The 19598-nt window shown below is 42.2% G+C and overlaps 1 long non-coding RNA gene across 2 annotated transcripts in view; it reads left to right on the top strand.

Annotated features, from left to right (window-relative positions):
* Window positions 1-19598, top strand: part of LOC131500664 (uncharacterized) — a 173740-nt gene that overhangs the window by 14076 nt on the left and 140066 nt on the right. For both annotated transcript variants that reach the window (XR_009256413.1, XR_009256414.1), the window contains exon 2: window positions 31-204. This is a non-coding gene — a long non-coding RNA (uncharacterized LOC131500664). The remainder of the gene's footprint in view (window positions 1-30; window positions 205-19598) is intronic.

Below are 19598 nucleotides of genomic sequence, written 5' to 3'. Positions count from 1 at the left end.
GTCATCACTTCTTTCTTTATATCTCTGCAGATTTGAAGGCATTGACTCTGAATTTGGGTGGAACAGGACTGTCAGACTTCACTCAGCCCCACGTTCCGCAGGACTTTTCAAGAGACGTCCTCATTTCAGCTGGATTTCAACCCAGTAGAAGGCTGGAGAAGTGGAGGCCACCCTGGATCCTAAGAAAAGCTGGCATAGAAAAAGGTAGGGTTGAAAGATGGACAGAAACTAAATCCCGATATGACTTGAGCCGTGAATTCAGCCACTCTGGGGTCATCGTGCTCTCCGTTTCACAGATGAGGAAACTGAGACTAGGTGCGATTTGATTACTTGTCCCCCAGTGTCAAGACAGGATTTGACTCTATAAGGGTAAAATTTCACAAGTTAGAGAATTTCTGCCCTACTACACCATCACGGCTAGTAAACACGTCATGTCCTCTGAGTGAAACTAAATAATTAAGAATTTTGAAACGAGTAGGTCTGGGTTTGAGTCTGTCAAGGAGATTTTATGCTGTTTTGGCAATGCCTGTGTTGTATGGGATAAATACTTATTTCTGTTTCTCGGGATAAGTCACAGGTTTTGTTTGCTTGGGTTTTTGCTCACTTTCAACAGACAGAGTACTATTACATAAATGGTAATGAGTGTCTCTGTAATTGTCCTCTTTTGCAGATTTTCTTTGGGTATATTCTTGCTGGTTCCCCAAATGTAAGTGCACAGCAGAGAGTATGGAAGGTAGAGAATGCTTTGAAAAGATGGGGAGAAGAGAGCCAAGAAGCAGTCAAATGTACACCACAGTCTTTTAGGATGGTGTGTTTTATACTTTGTAGAAGAGCTTCCCTGAGCAATCCCAATAGAGTCTTAAAAAAAAAAACAAAAACTGAAACCCTGCCAGATAGATCTAGGTGGGCTGGGGAAACTAGGACATAGTAACACCATGTGCTAATAAACCCTTACTGTATAAGTAAGTGACAGGGATGGGATTTGATTTCCAAATGCAGATGCTTTCTTACACTCCACGCCTGCAAAGCACTTCTAATTCCATCACTGTTCCGCTTTGTTGATAACCAGAGTCATTATGAATTTTAAGACGATCAGAGTTATCTTGAAGGTTATCAAGATTTTCTGTTCTTTGGGTGATGTTTATCAGGCTAACCTTGGAACTGCTCAGAAATGGCAGAGTTGTTCTATGAGACAGGGAGCTATGAATCTGGCCTGAGTATTTCTTGAAAAAGAAAGGAAATCGTTTTTAAAAAACATCACATTCCAAGGAGTTCCCCATCTTTCAGACTCGGAGTATCTAATTCCAATAACGAATCAGATGAGAAGGGATATATTCCTATTCTCTCCCAACAAGCACTTTGGTGGGCTCATCTGCTATTCTATAGTGATATTGTCCAACTGTGATGATCCCAAGCATGGCCTTCGTCAGAGCATTTGTGATTCAAAGTCCAAGAAGCAAGTTGAAACAGTAACACAGCTTACAAACCAATTTAATTACTCTTGACTAGTCACTTGATCAGCTAGCTAGTCAGTGGGATATCATGGTTAACCAAGGAAGAGGCCAAATTAGACCCAGACCCCAGAGGTTGTCTGAATTCCCAGCAGTAAGGCTGCTCACCTTTTCTCATCTAATTGCAGCCATCAGTTTAATCCTTAAAGAATTATGTCCAATTGGTTTCCGTCTGTCTGCATTTGTAAATGCCATTCTGCCCAGCATGTGTTGTAAAGATTAGCTGTGCTTCATCGTTTTGTTAGCATGAATCAATAATGTGGGATTCTTGGCTCGCTGAATTTTTAAAGTCATCTGCGAATCAATGTATGCTATTTGTGCAGCACCCCTTATAACATGCTAATTGATATCATTGGATAAAATGCCTCGTTTTGGAAGACAGTTATTGAAAATTTTGAGATTAGCCTTAAGGTTAGCTTACGCTATAGAGGAGACATCCTGGACATGCTGTGTTATGTCATTTTGCTGATTCACACTCATGGAATCCATTCTGGGGTGGGGAGGGGTAGAATCAAATTACCAAAATTCTGTACAGGAGCTTGGTCAAAGAAAATGCAAAACAAAGGTCCCTACACAGAATTTTTGTGGTGGGCCCTTAAAAATATCTGCCAGCAGTTCAAAAACGACTCACTCTTGGAAGATGTAGCAATGGTTGGGAAATTACATCCTATGGAGAAAGCAGGGGGTTATAATGCATTTCCTGGAAATTGCACCATAAAGGAGGTTCATCTTTCTTCAAAGCGGGTGAAAAGCAAGCAGTACTTATGTGGTAATTCCACAGGTTGTTTAATATTTTTTTTTCCATCTCAGGAAATTCAGTCAGACGACTTGATGCTCTCCCAAGGCCAAACTCTTCCTAAGCCTGTAGAAATGGGTGTTGATACTATGTTGTTATTAATCAGTAAAAGATGCCTTATAAAAATATTCCAACTTCACTAGTTATAAAAGACAACAATATAATTTATCAAATTAGCAAATACTGAAAAACTATTAAAGCTGCTGAGGATGGGGTGATTCACTGCTGGGTGGTGTGTAAATTATTGCAATCTTTCTGACAAGCCATTTCACAGAAGTATATGAAGGCTGAAAATGATCTTACCCTTTTAGACCTAATAAATCTAGTTTTAGTGAACATTCAAATTTATAGGCAAACATTTATGCTTAAATATGTTTATGACTGTGTTAATTCAAATAAAAATTGTGGCAGCAATCTAAACATCTAACAAAATGAATGATTGAAATCATTATAGTCTCTCCCTTTGAGAAATTATCCCAAATTCATTTAAATGAGAGTTTGTAAAGAATTTTTAATTTCCTGGAAAAATCTTTAAATGTGATGTTAGATAACCAAACCAAGATATAAAGTCATATGCATGACATCATCTTACCTGTATAAGGAATACATTTTGGGAAAGGTGCTGGAAATTAATATCTTGAGATATTGAGTCATTCATTCTATAAACACATTTGTCAGGGACTACTTTTTCAGACACTGTTCTCGAACCAGAGATTATAGTGATACTAGACAAGTCCCTGCCCTCATGAAACATGAATTTTAGTAGGAGACGTAGGCGCGCGCACGCGCGCGCACACACACACACACACACACACACACACACACACACACACATCAAGGCACTCTCTGGAAGTGATAGTAGTTATAAAGAAAATATAATATGACAATGTTACTTAATGGTGCCAGCAATGAGGGACAGACCAGAGGACTTCAGATTAAACGTCATGAAAGCCTCTGAGGAGGTAATCATTAAGCTGACCTGAAGACAGGGAGGGAGAAATGGGAGAATCTGGTCCAAGAGTGTGCCAGGGAGAGGGATGAATAAGAGCAAAGGCAAGGACAGTTGGGTATGTGCTAGAAATGTAAAGAGGAACTGCTGGAGCTTACTGAGTGAGGGCTCAGGAGGCACAGTCCAAAACAAACAGATCTTGGAAGCTAGAGCAAGGCATTTAAATCTCATGTATATGTGAGGAGAAGTCTTGGAGGCCTTTGAGCCAGGGAGTGACTTAATATGATTTACACTTTTAAGGCACTCCTACAGATGCCTTTGGAAATATAATGTAAAGGTCAAGAGAGGAAATAGAGGAACCAGGTTCCCTTTGTTTCAGCAAACCTACTTCTGATAACTTATCATGTGGATATAATTGCGTATACAAAAATACAACATAAAAGGCTACTGCAGTATCATTTGTGATAGCAAACCCTGTCGTCAAAAGATAGGTTACTGGTTAAATACATTCTCTCTTAGCCATATAATGGAACACTAAGCAGCTACATAAAGAATCAGGAAACTTGCTCCAAGTATACATATGGGAAGATCTCTAAAGGTATAGGAAAGTGAGAGGAGAACGGGATGCATCATGTGCTCACATGTAAAAACTAAAATTTGGTTACCTGTGAAAGGTCGGGGTGGGAAGGGGCCAATGAAGAGCAAAGGTATATGTATTTTGATATAGTTTGAGTTTTGAATATGTGTCCCATCTATTCAAACAACATTAAAATAGAATATGTGGATTTCAGCAATCCAGGGAGAGATAATGGAGATGCTGAAGTAGTGGCATTGTAGATGGGGAGAAGTTGATAGAATTGGGGTAGGTTCAGTAGATTCTGTCTATGGAATTTGATTAGGGGTTTGATTGTGAGCTGTGAGGGGAAATCAAAGATGGTTCCTAAGATTTTGGTTTGAGAAACTGGATGGTTGTGATAGTTCCAGGACTGGAGTAGAAGGTAGTTTTGGAAGGAAATTCAGAAGTTCTGATTTTTGAGCTTATGTTTGAGTTGATAGAGGCATCCAAGTAGAGATTGGGCCGGCAATTGAACTTAGGAGTCTAGAGATCAAGATAGACATTGGATCTGGAGATGTAAACTTAGGAGGCACCAATATATAGGTGTTTTTTAAAGCCATGGGATTGGATGAGATTATTTAGTGGCTGAGGAGTGTACTCGGAGAAGTGAAGTCTTGGCGGCACTGAGCCCTGTGACAATTACTATTTCAGGTTGAGCCAAAGAGGAAGATCTAGAAAAGGATACTCAGAATGTGGGCTGTGGAGGAGTTAGGAGGAAAACTGGGGTTTTTCAGTGACACAGAAGTTAAGGGGAAAAATGAAGTATTCCAAAAAGATAGTAGTTCTCTACGTCACATGTTGCTGGACAATAAAACAAGAGGTTAGAGAAATGACTGTAGGATTTTTCAATATGATACTCATTGTTGATTTAGAGTGGAGCCACAGTGTGGATGAGTGGTCTGAAGAAATAACATAAGATCAGAAATGAAGAAGTGGAAATGGTGGGGCTCCTGGCTGGTTCAGTTGGTTAAGTGTCTGACTCTTGATCTTGGCTCAGGTCATGATCTCCTGGATCTGCTTGATATTCTCCCCTCCCCCCCGACCCTTCCACTGATGAAGCTCATTTTCTCTCTCTCTCTCTCAAAATAAATAAACTTAGGGGCGCCTGGTTGGCGCAGTCGGTTAAGCGTCCGACTTCAGCCAGGTCACGATCTCGCGGTCTGTGAGTTTGAGCCCCGCGTCAGGCTCTGGGCTGATGGCTCGGAGCCTAGAGCCTGTTTCCGATTCTGTGTCTCCCTCTCTCTGCCCCTCCCCCGTTCATGCTCTGTCTCTCTCTGTCCCAAAAATAAATAAAAAACGTTGAAAAAAAAATTTAAAAAATAAATAAATAAATAAATAAACAAACAAACAAATAAATAAATAAATAAATAAACTTAAGAAAAGAAGTGGAAGTGGTGATTAAAAATCACTCTTTTGAGGAGTTTCTGTTTGTCTTGAAAAGAAGCAAAAGGAAGAGGAAATGTCTAGAGAAATTTTCTTTGTTTCTTTTCTGTCAGATGAGAAACACTGGGATGTGTTTGTATAAGACTGGGAATGGGATAGTAGAAAGGGAGAAACTGATATTAAGGTAAAAGGGATGATAAATCAAGGATCCCAGACCAGGCCAATCTTTGAGAAGATGAGAGGAGACAGGATCTAGAGCCAAGTGGAAGGGTTGGCCTGTGAAGGAGCCCAGCTCTTTTCCATTGTCAGCGTGCTTGCCACTGGATGGTCAATTTAATGGATTGTTATTGCCTCAGTTCTCCTCATCTGAAAAATGGGGAATATATGGTGCATACCTCGTACGATAAAGTAAATAACAATGTCTAGAAAGTGGCATACTCTCAGTAAATAGCAGGCATTTTTGTTATTATTTTGTTCTATATATTTTTCAGATATTCCTTTTAAGCATCTGCTACAATAATGTGAAAATGTGTGTTAGTGTTTTGTCTTATATTTCCTGGTCAGTATGAATAATAGAAATGCAAAAGTGACCCAGAAACCCTCAGCACACTGAGACTTTTTCAGCACCAAGGACAGCAAACTCCATAATAATCAGTTCGCAAGATTTCCGCATAGGATTGCTTAGGGGCCAGTCACTCTTATAAATACATAAAGGTAGGAAGGAAGCAAGCCTTAGATTGAGCCCTGCGGGAAATTCCACTTCCCACTTGCAAAGAACAAGGCTGGGCTTTTTCTTTGTGGTGTTTCTGCCACTTGCACATAGTGCTGGCATTGTATGAAGCACTGCTCCCTATCTCCCGGGAACCCAGTGTGTTTGTGCTGGTTTAGAGAAAACCCGAGGGAGAGCAGGGAAATAAGAATCGGTGTTTCAGAGGCAGGCTTACAGGACACCTGCAATGCTGGGAGAATGGCAGATTACATTGGGATGCGACGTGGGCCTGAGTTCTGAATATGTTGACTTTATCTTTTAATAATGCATTTCATTAGGAACAGGGGCTATTGATGTACCCAGCAAACAAAATGCATTCTTCACAGGCAGCCTCACTCTTCGGTAGTTCCTTAAGCAGAGGGAGAAAAAGCAATGCTTGATGACTGTTTCTTTTATTAAAAATTGCCCATTACTGGCTCTGGGGAAGGGAAGGGAACCAAATCTCACCAGCGTCCTATTTTGAACCAGACTCTTCATCTAACTTAGATCATTTAATTCTCTCACATACCTTTAAGGGAGGCATCAGCCCTGTTTGTACAAGGGAGAAAGCTCTGAGAAGTTTTGTAACTCAAAGTCACACAGCTCATGAGTAGTCAGTTGACATTTGAGCTCAAGGCTTTCTTTCTGTGTTTACTACCTGTTTCTTTGAACCAGGGTTTCTCAACACCAATGCTGTTGACATTTTGGGTTGGATGGGTGTGTGTGTGTGTATGTGTGTGTGTTGGAGAAGGGGCTGTCCTGTGCATTGTAGGATATTTGACATCATCACAAGTACAATATCCTCCCGCCAGGCCCTGCTTGTGATAACCAAAAATACCTGCGGAAATTGCCAAATGTCTCTTGGGAAGCAAAATTTCCCTGCCTGAGAACCACTGGTCTACATGATGCTGTCTAAAGAATGCCTCTGCAGGTCATTGACCAGCAGCGGCTTTCTAGATTGTGGTCATAGATCATATTTGTGTGTGCTACATTCATTTTTTTATTCACCTACTCCTTCAGCTGCCTGTCAATACTTTCTGAGTGTCTACTCTAAGCCAGGCACTCTGCTAGGTACTGAGGTGAAGAGATGAATGGATCATAGTCCCTTTCCTTTGGGGCATGCATTCTGAGGATACAGACAGCTGCTCAGGAAGCATAGTGCCAGTGGCTGCTAAGAGAAGAGACATTTATCCTAGTGTAGGGATCCAGGTCTTTGAGAAAAGAATCTACGAGGTATGCAGGGTCCACAGGTTGACCTAAAAGATTACCTTGTCTTATGGGCTTTTGCTTAAGGATTATTGTGAGTTTCTAGTGAATGAATCTTTAGTGACCCAGCTGACAGGATTTATTTTTACATATTTTATTTTGATATTAACATACATAAAGCAAAAAGCACATTTTATATGTGCAAAGCTTGAATAATTCTTACATATACTCATACTTGTGTACCCACTACAGTTCAGGGTCAAGATAGAGAATATTTCTATTTTCCCAGAAGTTACTTTTATGCCTCCTGTTCACTAGAAGCCCCCACAGTGATAAATACTGTACAACATCTAGCTAACTTAGTTTTGCCTTTCTTGAACTTCATATAGGTAGAATCATTACAACACGTTTTCTTTGGTGTCTGTCCTATTTATCTCATCATTGCATTGTGAGATTTATCTATACTGTTGCATGTAGCAGTATTTTATTCTTTTTTATGGCCATATAAAATTCCACGAAGTGAATATTGCCATGATTTATTTATCCATTTTCCTACTGATGAGCATTTAGGTTGGTTTTCAGTTTTGACTGTTATTAACAAAGCTGTCATAAATATATTTATGTATGTCTTTTAATGGACATGAATATTCCTTTCTCTTGGGCATATACTTAGGAAAATTGTTGGGTTATAGGGTAAGTAAATGTTTAGCCTTAGGAAATACTGCCTGGGTTTTTTCTAAAGAGGCTATACCAATCTGCACCCCAGCTAGCACCTCTTGAGAGTTTTGGTTGCATCGCAGGTTAGCATCGTACATAGCTAAGGCAAATATTTTAACCCTAAGGTTGCAGGAAGCAGGGGATCGATTGGGGGAAAAGATAACAGCACTTTTGTCCCACTGGCTTACTCTCTGTCACCATCCCCAAACCTGGCCACCTAAGGCTCTGGAAGAGAGACTCAGTGGGTCAGAGCCACTAGTGAAGAGGTGGATGAAACTGCTTCTCCAACTGTAAGATACTGCTGAATAACAGCTGGCATTATAGGGGTGAAGAGAGAAATCAGGGTGAGAACATCCACCAGCCTGATTGCTTTTCTGATGCGAGACACACATCAGAGGTTGGTTATCTAAGGCACCGATGGCATTATACAGAGAGCCCTGGGGATCCTGTCTCAGCTCTGCTATGGGAACAAGGAGAATCAACCAATACTCTTTGAGGTCGTTTCCTCACTCAAAATACTGCCTTGCCCACCTCCCAGGGTTGCTGAGAGATCAAGTGATAATATGTATATAAAGAATAGTGTGTGCCCGAAGAGATGCCTGTTTTTCCAAGGTTGCACTGTGGCCACCCTGCTTTTGCTCCAGGGATTGGGAGCCAGAGAAAAGCTACACACCATGGTGGAAAGAATGTGAGGCTAATAGCACCCTTAGTCAGTCACCACTGTTGGGTCTGGTTTCCTCCGTTCACCTTTCTGGTCCTGGGTGTCCCTATCTGTGAAATCATGTCTTGGACCTGATCAAGTCTGATGGCATTCCACTGGAGGCATTGAGAGAATGAGAGTATAAATGACTCCAAATCAATTCCCATTATTTGCTTCAGACCCCCTTAGCGATAACTATGTTGGCTAACTTTTATTGAGTGCCAGCAACTGCCCTGCGCACTCTGCATGCATCATAGTGTTTATTCCTCACAACCAACCTCATGAGGGAGATGCCATTATTATTCCCATTTTACTGATGAGAAAAATGAGGCACAGAGGAGTTACCTGAAGGCCCATAGCTGGTAAGTATAGGCAGTACCTTAGCCCAGGCAGACTGACTCCTCAGTCAAGTTACTAAGGCTTTGATAGGAGACTTGAATGGGTGGTCCCATCATATGGGAAGAAAAGGAATTTGGCGAAACAATTGAGGACCCGGAAAAAACTCTTTGCTGCTTACTAGCTGTGTGCTCGCAAGCCAGTACCTTCAGCCTACTGGATCTCAGTTTCTTCGTTATTGAAATGGGGCAACTATTTTCTCTCAAAAGGGTAATATGTAGGAATCACTTGGTGCCCAAGATGATAATCAACAACCGTTAGTTCCCATGTCTCTAACACTGTGAAAGTCAAGGTAGAAATGAAGCGTGGCATTTGGAAATGGCCTTACCTTCCATGTCCTTGCCACAAGAGAATGCTCATGGAATAAGGCCAAGCTGAGAGCTGGAGTGCACTGTAATATGACTGAACAGGAAGGAAAACATGAGGTAAACTGGACTTTCATCTTTTATTAAATTCTCCCCGCTTCCCACCCTATCACTGGAAAATATGGAAAAAAATGAAGGAAAGAAGTACCCACAATGTTGGCATCCAGCCCCAACTGCTGTTGACGTTTTGTTGTATTTCCTTCTAATACACTTGCTTTTTAAAAAATACATGAAGTTGTATTGGGTATCAAGTTTTATAGTTTGTGTCCCTGACTAAATAATATTACATGAGCATTTTCCTTTGATAATGGCAGGCTCTCTCTGTAATCATCCTCAAATTAAGCTGTGTGATGTTTCATTCTATCATGAATTTACTTTCTTCCATACTGTTTCTAAATTTTCCATTATTAGAAAAATACTAAAATGATCGCGATTTCATATACAAAACGTATCCACACTTCTAGTCATTTCCCTAAGGCATAGGCATTTTTAAAGGCTCATGATATAGAACAAAAAATAAAATAAATTAAAGGCTCATGACATACATTGCTGAATTGTTTTCTGGACATGTTTAACCAAGTTAATGATTAATGTTTTAAAAGAGCATGATAGCTTTCACTTCACTCATGTCAACAATGAGAATTATGGGATTTGGAATCCTTGTTAATTTGATTGTTAATCAAAATCCTTGTTAACTGACTTTAAAAATCTTATCCTGTTATTTTAAATTTACAATTCTTTGACTGAAAGTGTTGTTGGGGCACCTGGGTGGCTCAGTCAGTTGAACATCAGGCTCTTGATTTCGGCTCAGGTCATGATCTCAGAGTCATGAGATAGAGTCCCATGTCAGGCTCTGCACTGAGCAGGGAGTCTGCTTAAGGTTCTCTCTCTCTCTTTCTCTCTCTGCCTGCCCCTTTACCCTGCTTGTGTGCGCTCTTTCTCTCTCTCAAAACAAAACAAAACAAAACAAAAAGAAAAAAGGGTTGTCGAATATTCATATCATTTTTAATTTTTTAAAAAATTTTTAACCAGTTTTTGAATTTTTGGTCTGTTTTTTCTTTTTTTTTTTTTTAATGTTTATTAATTTTTGACACACAGAGACAGACAGACCATGAGCAGAGGAGGAGCAGAGAGAGAGACACACATAGAATCTGAAGCAGCCTCCAGGCTCTGAGCTGTCAGCACAGAGCCCTATGCGGGGTTCAAACCCATCAACCATGAGATCATGACCTGAACTGAAGTCGGATGCTTAACCGACTGAGCCACCCAGGTGCCCCTGTCTGTTTTTTAATTTTTCATTTTTATTGTGACATAAATCAGAATCATATGTATGTATGGTTTAAATCATCATCATAATCCAATAAAACACTAATTTCTCCACCGCCCGGCTCATGAAATAGAACATTTCCATACCTTAGAAGTCTCCTGGGTATTCCTCCTATGTGTCTTTCTTTCCTTCCTTCTGAGGTAACTATAATTCTGACACTAGTGGTAATTATTTCTTTGATTTTTCCTTATAATTTTACCACACTTTCATGCATCTCTAAAAACAAAATTTTGGAAAACTTCATAAATAAAAGTTTATAAAGAAAAAAATAATCTAAATATCCTTCTCTGGCTTATTTCACCCCAAACTGATATTCATCCATGTTAATATGTATAATAATGTGTTAAGTTTTAACTTCATTTTAACATATGTTGTAAGTACACTATCCAGATTATTTGATTTCTAAGATTATGTAGCTTTCTTTCACAATTAGAAATTGTTTTATTCTACATGAATATTTTTATTTTGTGACTCTTTCATTGTTTCAATACCTAGAGAGTTCTCTGTCACCCTTAAGTGGATTTTTTTTCATTATTTTATTCTGTTTTGTTGTTCTTTTCCTTTTCTGTCTTTGAGCATTTATGTATGTATTTAACTCACACCATTTGGAATTTATTTTGCTTTATAGCAAGAAATGAACATGTTTGTTTTTGTTAAGTTTCTAACCAGTTGCTTTAAAAAATTTTTTTTAATGTTTACTTATTTTTTTAAATTTTTAATGTTTATTTCTGAGAGAGAGTGAGAGAGAGAGAGAGAGCGAGCGCATGAGCAGGTGAAGGGCAAAGAGAAAGGGAGACACAGAATCTGAAGCAGGCTCCAGGCTCTAAGCAGTCAGCACAGAACCCAACGCAGGGCTCAAACTCATGAATCATGAGATCATGACCTGAGCCGAAGTTAGATGCTTAACTGATTGAGCCACGCAGGAGCCTCACCAATTGCTTCTTAAAACATTATCAAATAACCCTTCCATGCCAGGTATTGTCTCTTGATTCTCAGCCCATACCTGTCTTTATATATGTTCTCTTCTACCCTGCCACAGCTGGGAGCTGAAAACTATATTTCCCAGAGTTCTTTGTCAGCTGGTGTTAGTTTCTGCCAGTGGGAGCCAGTCACATGGATTAACAGGTGGGGAAAATGTAAAAGCTATTTTTCTGCTTGCTGCAACAGTAACAGCCAAAATGCAGACTCCCAGGCTCTTGATAATACTACCTTCTATATTTTAATTCTCCAGCCCTGGAAGAGGTAGTGTTCATCTCTTGGCAACACAAGATATACTCCTCTTTGTTCTTCTGGGTTTTCTATATACATGTAATCAATTCCCTGCATTAAGTCGCTCTCTGTTGGATATACCTGGAGTGCTTTCAGTTCACTTTATCAGTGTATACTGATAAATCTTTTAAGTGATTTGCATTGCCAGGTTTATTACATGTATGCATGTGTGTAGGTGTGTGTGTGTGTGTGTGTGTCTGTCTGTCTGTCTGTGTGTGTGGTGCAGAAGGGAAGAGAGAGAGAGAAAACATGAGAAAATGTATTTGTTTTGGAGCTATATATTTTGGTTCATTGATCTTCTTGCCAATTCGTGCATGCACATATTTATCATTATAATTGTTATAGCTTTAGCGTACACTTCAATATGTAGCAGTGAAAATCTTCCCTCATTTTTTTTTTTTCATGTGGTCTTCCCTATTCTCATCTACTTATCAAACTGGGCTTTTAAGAAAAAAAATTTTAAAGGACATTTGATTATGTTCTCCCTACTATAATTTATTTTCCTGCATCTTGGGGATGCTGAGAGTATTGCTTGAGAAAAGCTAACATTGCTTCACTGTGGAGAATCACAGAAACAGTCACACATATACCTGCACACACACAGCACCTCCCTTTCCCACAGGCATAGAGGGCAGTTGTGTATGGGTGCACAGGTGATCAATTATCATGCGCTCAGAGTGGTTCTTCCCTGCCACCTTGGGGTCACCCTACTTGGAGGAGAGGCTGCAGAACTGTCATCTCTAACAATGAAAGGGGATCTTATTTTCTCTGAGTCAGCCTGACTAACAATACCCAAGGTCAGAAGAGGTATTTCCTGCCAGACCTTGCAATTTCTCAATAATCCTATTTGGGCTCATTGGATGAAATGGCTGTGGGGAAAATGATCTGATCATTACTTTAAACACTGGGGCAATCATAGCAGAAGACGCCTGTGAAACATACTATCTCTGCTTTGGTAACTACTCAAAGGAAGAAAATTGGACAAGGTGCCTTGTAGTGCTTCTCTCTCTCTCTCTCTCTCTCTCTCTCTTTTGTAAGAGGAGACTCTCATAATATTCTGAAAACACCCCCAAGATCTCCCCAGCAGGCTCCCCTCATGCTCTTCTGTTAAGACTGGTTTGGTTGGAGACAAAGGCTGCCCCCATTTAAGAAGTCCCAGCCCTGGGGAAGCCTCTGGCACTCTCCCCACACTTTTGGCTTTCTGCATGAGACTGCTTTGGAACAAGAACGCACGCTCCAAGACCCTCAGGGCTTAGTGCCCTGGAGAGTGGGGCACGGTGAATGTGAGGAGCAGTGGAACTATTTTAGAGGGAACATGGGGACGGTGCCAAGGCCTCCCTGGCAGGGGAAGCTGTTGAAGGGCAGTGTGACTTTGCACAAACTTGGAGCAGAGTAGGAATCCACCCCTCCCCCCTGCCCCCATTATCACCAGGAGCTTTAGGGTCAGACTTCCTGGGTTTGAATTCTGGCGGCTGTGCCTCCAACTAGCTGGGTACTTTCTGGGCCTCAATTTCCTTTCTTTTACAATGCTAAAAACAACTATGAGTGTGTCGCAGGCTAGATAGGGTTAAATGAAATAATTTATGTACGAGCTGAGAATAGTGCCTGGTTATAATAAACAATACATATTAGTCCCCTCTTCCCATCCTCCTTCCCCAAACCCCTCCCCTCCAAACTTAACTCGTAGGTGGTTAACTGCCTAGGCTTGGGAGCCAGACTGCCCGGTTCATATTCTGATTCTGCTAATTCCCAGCTGTGTGACTCTCAGTGAGTTGCCAAACCTCTCTGGGCCTTAATTTGTTCTTCTGTAATACAGTTAAATAACAGTACCTCCTCACGGTTATCACTGTGAGGATTGAATTAATTAATTCACAATAAGCACTTAGACCAGTGGCTCTCAAAAGGGGGCAAGTTTGCCTCCCAGTGGACATTTGGTAATGTCTACAGACATTCTGGTTGTCACAACTGGGGTGCGGGATATTGGCATATGGATAGAGGCCAGGGACGCTGGTAAATAGTCTGCAGTGCACAGGATAGCCAGCCCTTACTCACAACAAGAAATCATCCTGCCCCAAATATCAAGAGTGCCAAGGTTGAGAAACCCTAATAAGCTGATTTGTGGCTGGGAGTAAGCGCTTTAGTAAATGTTGGCTATCACTATTTGAGCAACAGTTTTGTGTACTTATACTGTGCCAGGAACTGCACATATACATATTCTGGGAATACCAAGACAAATTACCTGCTGGCCCTTCGCTCAAGTGACTCGGTCTGGAGGGGAAGGTAGTGTGAGGCGTTGGGACTGGAACGTGGGGCAGCATCTCACAGGGGCTTGGTCTCAGAGCAGCTGGTCAAAGAAAGCTCCCCCTTTATTCCGTTGTTCCTGTAGTTTCAGTGGGACACCAGGTAAACAGATAATAGTGATACAGTTTGGTGGCTATTGCGCAGGACTGTACGAACCCACACGGCAAGGCCCGTATTTGAAGAGGTGAAGAAGGTTTTTAAAAGGAGACGATGCTTGTTGCTATCTCATGAAGGGAAAGTAGGAATCAGGAAGGCAGAAGTGGGGAAGGGAAGGGCAGAGGAGACCTCACATTACAAGAGGGCAGAGCTATCATTTATTCCAGAAGTGTCTGTTGAGCATTTGATATTCCCAGGCACAGTGGTAGGCGCTGGGAATATAGCAGTGAACCGAGGAGAGTAATTGGTGTCCCTATGGAGCTTACAGTGTAGTGGTGGGGACTGGATCTAGATAGCAAACAAACACATACGTCATGTGTCAGGTGGTGATGAGTACTATAAGCAGGACAAAGAGAGAGTTTACAGTATTACGTAGGAGAATTAAGAAAGTCCTCCGTGAAGATACTCCCTGAACGATGACCTGAAGAAAATGAAGGAGAGAGCCTGTGGATGTCTGCGTTCCCAGCAAAGCCTTGTGCAAAGGTTCTGAGGCGGGAGCTTTTCTGGCATGTTTTAGGACCAGCAGAAGGATGGCTGGGGGTGAGAGAAAGAAATGGATTAAAGTGGGAGCAGTAGTTAGGTCAAGAAAAAAGTCTTGGATGCCATAGTAAGGAGGATGGACTTTCTTCAGAAGGTGACAGGGCATTCTGTCAGCCATCAGGGAGATACCCAGATATCTTCCATAGCACACTGACCCTGCCTGAAACACATGGTACTTGTTCAGAGTTTTCTGGGTTGCTGTGTCTCCTGAGTGTTGCTTTGATTACCCAGTACAGTTGTTGGTACCATTTGCCTTCGAGATGCATTCAGTACCTGAAGGCTCTTTTTGTCTCCCATCCTGGTAATGTTTCGTGGTGGCAATGGAGTTCCTAGTTTCAGTCCCAGCCAGGTGGCTTCAGGGACATCACTCTGATTCTTCGAGTCTCAGGTTCCTTACTAAAGGAGTGAGGAGACTGCTCACTTCCGTTCTGGCCCCAGGCCTCTAGGGATGCCTCACAGTTCTTCACAGAAGCCTGTAGAACAATTGCTAAAACTTGTGGGGCACTCACTGTGCACCTGGCACGATGCTGAACATTTTACATATACTGGCCCCAGGAGTGCTCAACATGACCCCGGGATGCATGCAGTGTTACCACCCCTTTGGAGATGAGGAGACAGAGGCACAGAGGGGCTGAGTGATGTGCCTGAAGTGGCACATGGCTTGTATGTGGCAGCCAGTCCCAGCTCTGTCTGCACAGCCCATACTCTGTGGGCTCCAGTGGCAGAAATCTCAAAGGCGACCTCAGAGTGAGGCTCCCCCAGCGTGTGGCATTCTGCTTCTCCCGTTGGGCTCTCACACCTGCTCCACTGATGTACCTTCTGAGGGGCTCGGAAGGCCTGTCTGGGATCACTGGGGTCTCTTCCGCAAAGTCACAGTCTGAGCACCAGGTCATTGAATAAGGATTGAAGTTTTATCAGGGACTTGAGCAGGAGGCCCCTTTGAGCAGTGAGTCACTGGCTTATTTACGAGGCTTCAGGGGGCAGCCCAGACCCCTCTGGAGGGTTGGTTAAGAGCCAGACTTCAGCATCAGACGCCAGGAGACTCACACCCACAAGAGGGAAAAGGCGGCTGTCACGTCGTCGGCCTTACCACCGTGCACGGTTGCCTAGCAACCGCACGTGACAAACTGCCAACTCAGTGATACAATCGCAGCGGAGAGATCAGAGTAAAGCCAATTAAAACTTCTGTTTGTTTGTTTGTTTGTTTGTTTGCATTTTCCTTTTTTATGCCCATAATTTCATTTCGTCCTGACTGCACTTAAAGGCGGATTAAGAAGCCTGCCAGAGGAGAGCGGAACTTGGTGTGTGACCTAGTCCTGTAGCCCATTTGCCTCCCGCGTAGTCAGGATTTAGGCTCATCACGTGCCAGTGTGGAGGCGAGGGTAATGTTATGAAAATGTAGGTTCCTGTACCTGTCTTCGGTACTTAGCTTCTTTATGAAATTTCAAATTTGCCTGGATTTAGAGCTAAATCTGGTTTTCATCGCTGTATGTCAGCGCCTTCCCCACTGCCAACTCCAGTACCTAGAAAAATGCCTCCCATGTAGTAGGTGCTCAACACACGACTGTCTAATGAATGTATGAAGCAGACCCCAGGGAAAATGGCCAAGCTGACAGCCCCCTAAGTGAGTCTGATGTCCCTGAGTTGTCAGACGGTAACAGAAACCTTAGTATCCTCCACTGGATTTGCTTTTTTTTTTTCTGTTTTCATTTTGTCCATCATATCTCTTCAGCTTTGCAGATGGATTTTAAGAGGCAGTAGAAAGAGTCCAACTTTAGACATAAAGGATGAATGGGGGTCGAAAAAAATGTGCCACATTTATTCTCACGGCTTCTCCAAGCTCTGCATCTCCCCTGCTCCCCAATACACTTCTGTCCTGACTCTCTGTGTTCTTTCTTCTCCATCTGCCCATGGTCACAGCACTCAGTCTTCCTAAGGACCCCAGAGTTGCATAATTACATCATGTAGGCCATTGGTTTTACTTCCATAGTGTCACCTCAGTGGGGAATGGGAGTGAAGGAGATGTGGGAGGCTTGGGCCTTGCTTGTGGAGATATGTATATTTATATATTTATATTTATACATATAGTTTAAAAAAATCTTTTTAATGTTTACTTAAACATTAAAGAGAGAGAGAGAGGGAGAGAGAGCATGAGCAGGGGAGGGCCACAGAGAGGGAGACATAACTCTGAAGCAGGCTCCAGGCTCTGAGCTGACAGCAGAGAGCCCGACTTGGAGCTTGAACCCATGAAGCGTGAGATCATGACCTGAGCCAAAGTCAGATACTTAATGACTGAGCCACCCAGGCGCCCCAAGGATGTATTTATTTTTGCATAAAAAAGTGGAACATACATTGGTCTAAGACAGAACAATTCATGGTCTATGCCAGGCTTGTTCACTAACCCCCTTTGTGACCTTGGCAGTTCTGAACATCTGGGTCTTTGAGGTGCCTTTTGTAAGATATTCAAAGAAAGAGGTGCTCCCTTCCAGCTTTAGATATTTATGGTTTTAGAACTATGTTTCTCAACCTTTTTAAAAATTCTATTGCTAAGCCATTTTAGACATTTTTTTCCCTATTTCCCCGTGAAATTTTAACACCATAGATACACTGTGTATCTGTTTATGCACTATATGTGTATCTGTGCTATATACATAAAAAGCATAAGATTGTTTTGACTTCCCCCTGAAGTGCCAATTTTTACCCCATTGGAGAGGATATAGTGTCCTTTGAGAAAGCATGTTGTAGAGTAAAGGCCCCAGTCATTTCCTTTGGCTTCTGGATCTCAGTGGAATGAAAAACTAGTCTGTGCGTGAAAAGACCACACTCATTGGAAAAAAAAAAAGACTAAAAACCACTCACTTCTTTTTGGAATGAGGTCATTGTAATCCTTTCTCTGGTACCACTTTCAGAACTCAGCATCTTGCCTGGCCAGTGTCACCTCCCTTATTGTTGGGCCAGCTTGAGCTCACGTTCATACACCATGTACTGGGCCCGTGGTGCGTGCACGGAGGCCAGGGGCATGTGATGGTTGATTTTACATGTTGACTTGACTGAGCCCGGGGATGCCCAGATGTTTGGCTACACGTTATTCTGGGTGTGTCTATGATGGTGTTTCTGGATGAGATTAGCATTTGGATTGGTAGACTGAGTGGATTGCCTTCCTCAGTGTGGGTGAGCCTTTTCCAGTCTCTTGGAAATCTGAATAGAACAAAAAGGGGGAGTAAGGGAGAGTTTGCACTCTCTGCTCAGATGTTGGACTTCTCTTGCACTCAGGCTAGAATGGCACTACCAGCTCTCCAGGCCTCCACTTACAGATGGAAGACTGTGGGACTTCTCAGCCGCCATAATCCCATGAGCCGGTTTCTTATGATAAATCTCTTTATATTGGATCTGATTTTCTGGAGAATCCCGACTAATCCAGAGAGCTTGGGGGAAGATAAGGATGCAGAGAGCTAGGTTGTGCTGGCTTTGTAGATCCCTATTTTAGCAGACTTATATTTTGTCTTTCGTACAGTCTCTCCCATCCCTTGTACTCTTTTTCCACGCACACTCCCCCCCGCCCCCCCCCCCCCCCCCCACAGCCTCTCTGTGCTTTGCTGCTAGTGGCTACCATTTGTGGCTTTCTTCAAAAGATTGCCCTTGGCCTACTGGAACCACCTCACTACTGGGAACAGCTTGCATCCCATGGGTGGCCTCTGGTCAGTGACTGAGTGGTGAGGAGCACAGACCCCTAGTCTCTTTGTCTTGATACACAGCAAACTGAGGCGCGTTTATGCCCACAGTTCCGTGCACGGTTGGGCTGGGGATGGGACATAACCTGAAGTATCACTCTTCCTTATCTCCTCGTCCTTCTTCAGCCTTGTCTCCAGTCTCTTGGAAGCACTTCCTTAATGAGTCACATACTCTAGAATCCTGGGCTCAAGATCTGATTCTAGAAGGAGCTGACCAACAAAGGTCATAGTGAGGATTGGGACTTTCTCATAAGAATAGTGGGAAAATGCTGTGATTTTAATGCAGGAGTGAAGTGATCACATTTTAAAAGTCTGTCTCCTAGTCCTAGTCATGGCCTAATTGCATCAGTGTTCCTGGCTGAACTGGGCTTCTGTCTACCCTTCTCTGGAGTGACTGGACAGACCACTTGAATTTTCCATTCCCCAGAAATCAGTTGAGTTTTTGCATACTTGGATTGGTGTGTGTATTTCTGAACCTGGCTGGTCTACTCCTAGGCCTGCATTTAGTGCTCTTTATCCATTTAACAAATACTTATTTACTATACATATAGTTCTATATATATATATATATAGCCTGCTCCCTATGCATCTAGTCTTTTGACTTCTTGATCCCCAAACTACTTATCTTCAAGCAACCCTCCTAATATCCTAATATCTGGGTCACACATAGTTTTTTGTATCTCTTGTGTGACCATGGTTTTAAGAAAGTTCTAAGCACACTGATAACATGTAAAACAGAGTTTTGACAATTACGAACCTCCTGGGTACATCAGGTAGACCTCACATCACTTCCACACCTTGTGACTGCATGTCCTACAGGACCGTGCCAATGTCATCAAGTGATATCAGAAGGAACTTTTCTCTGGATATCACTGAAGGGCAGTTTG

The sequence above is a fragment of the Neofelis nebulosa genome, chromosome 18, assembly GCF_028018385.1.
Source record: "Neofelis nebulosa isolate mNeoNeb1 chromosome 18, mNeoNeb1.pri, whole genome shotgun sequence".
Classification (NCBI taxonomy): Eukaryota; Metazoa; Chordata; class Mammalia; order Carnivora; family Felidae; genus Neofelis; species Neofelis nebulosa.
Note: the sequence above shows the minus strand (reverse complement) of the source record. Positions and strands in the feature narration are given on the sequence as shown.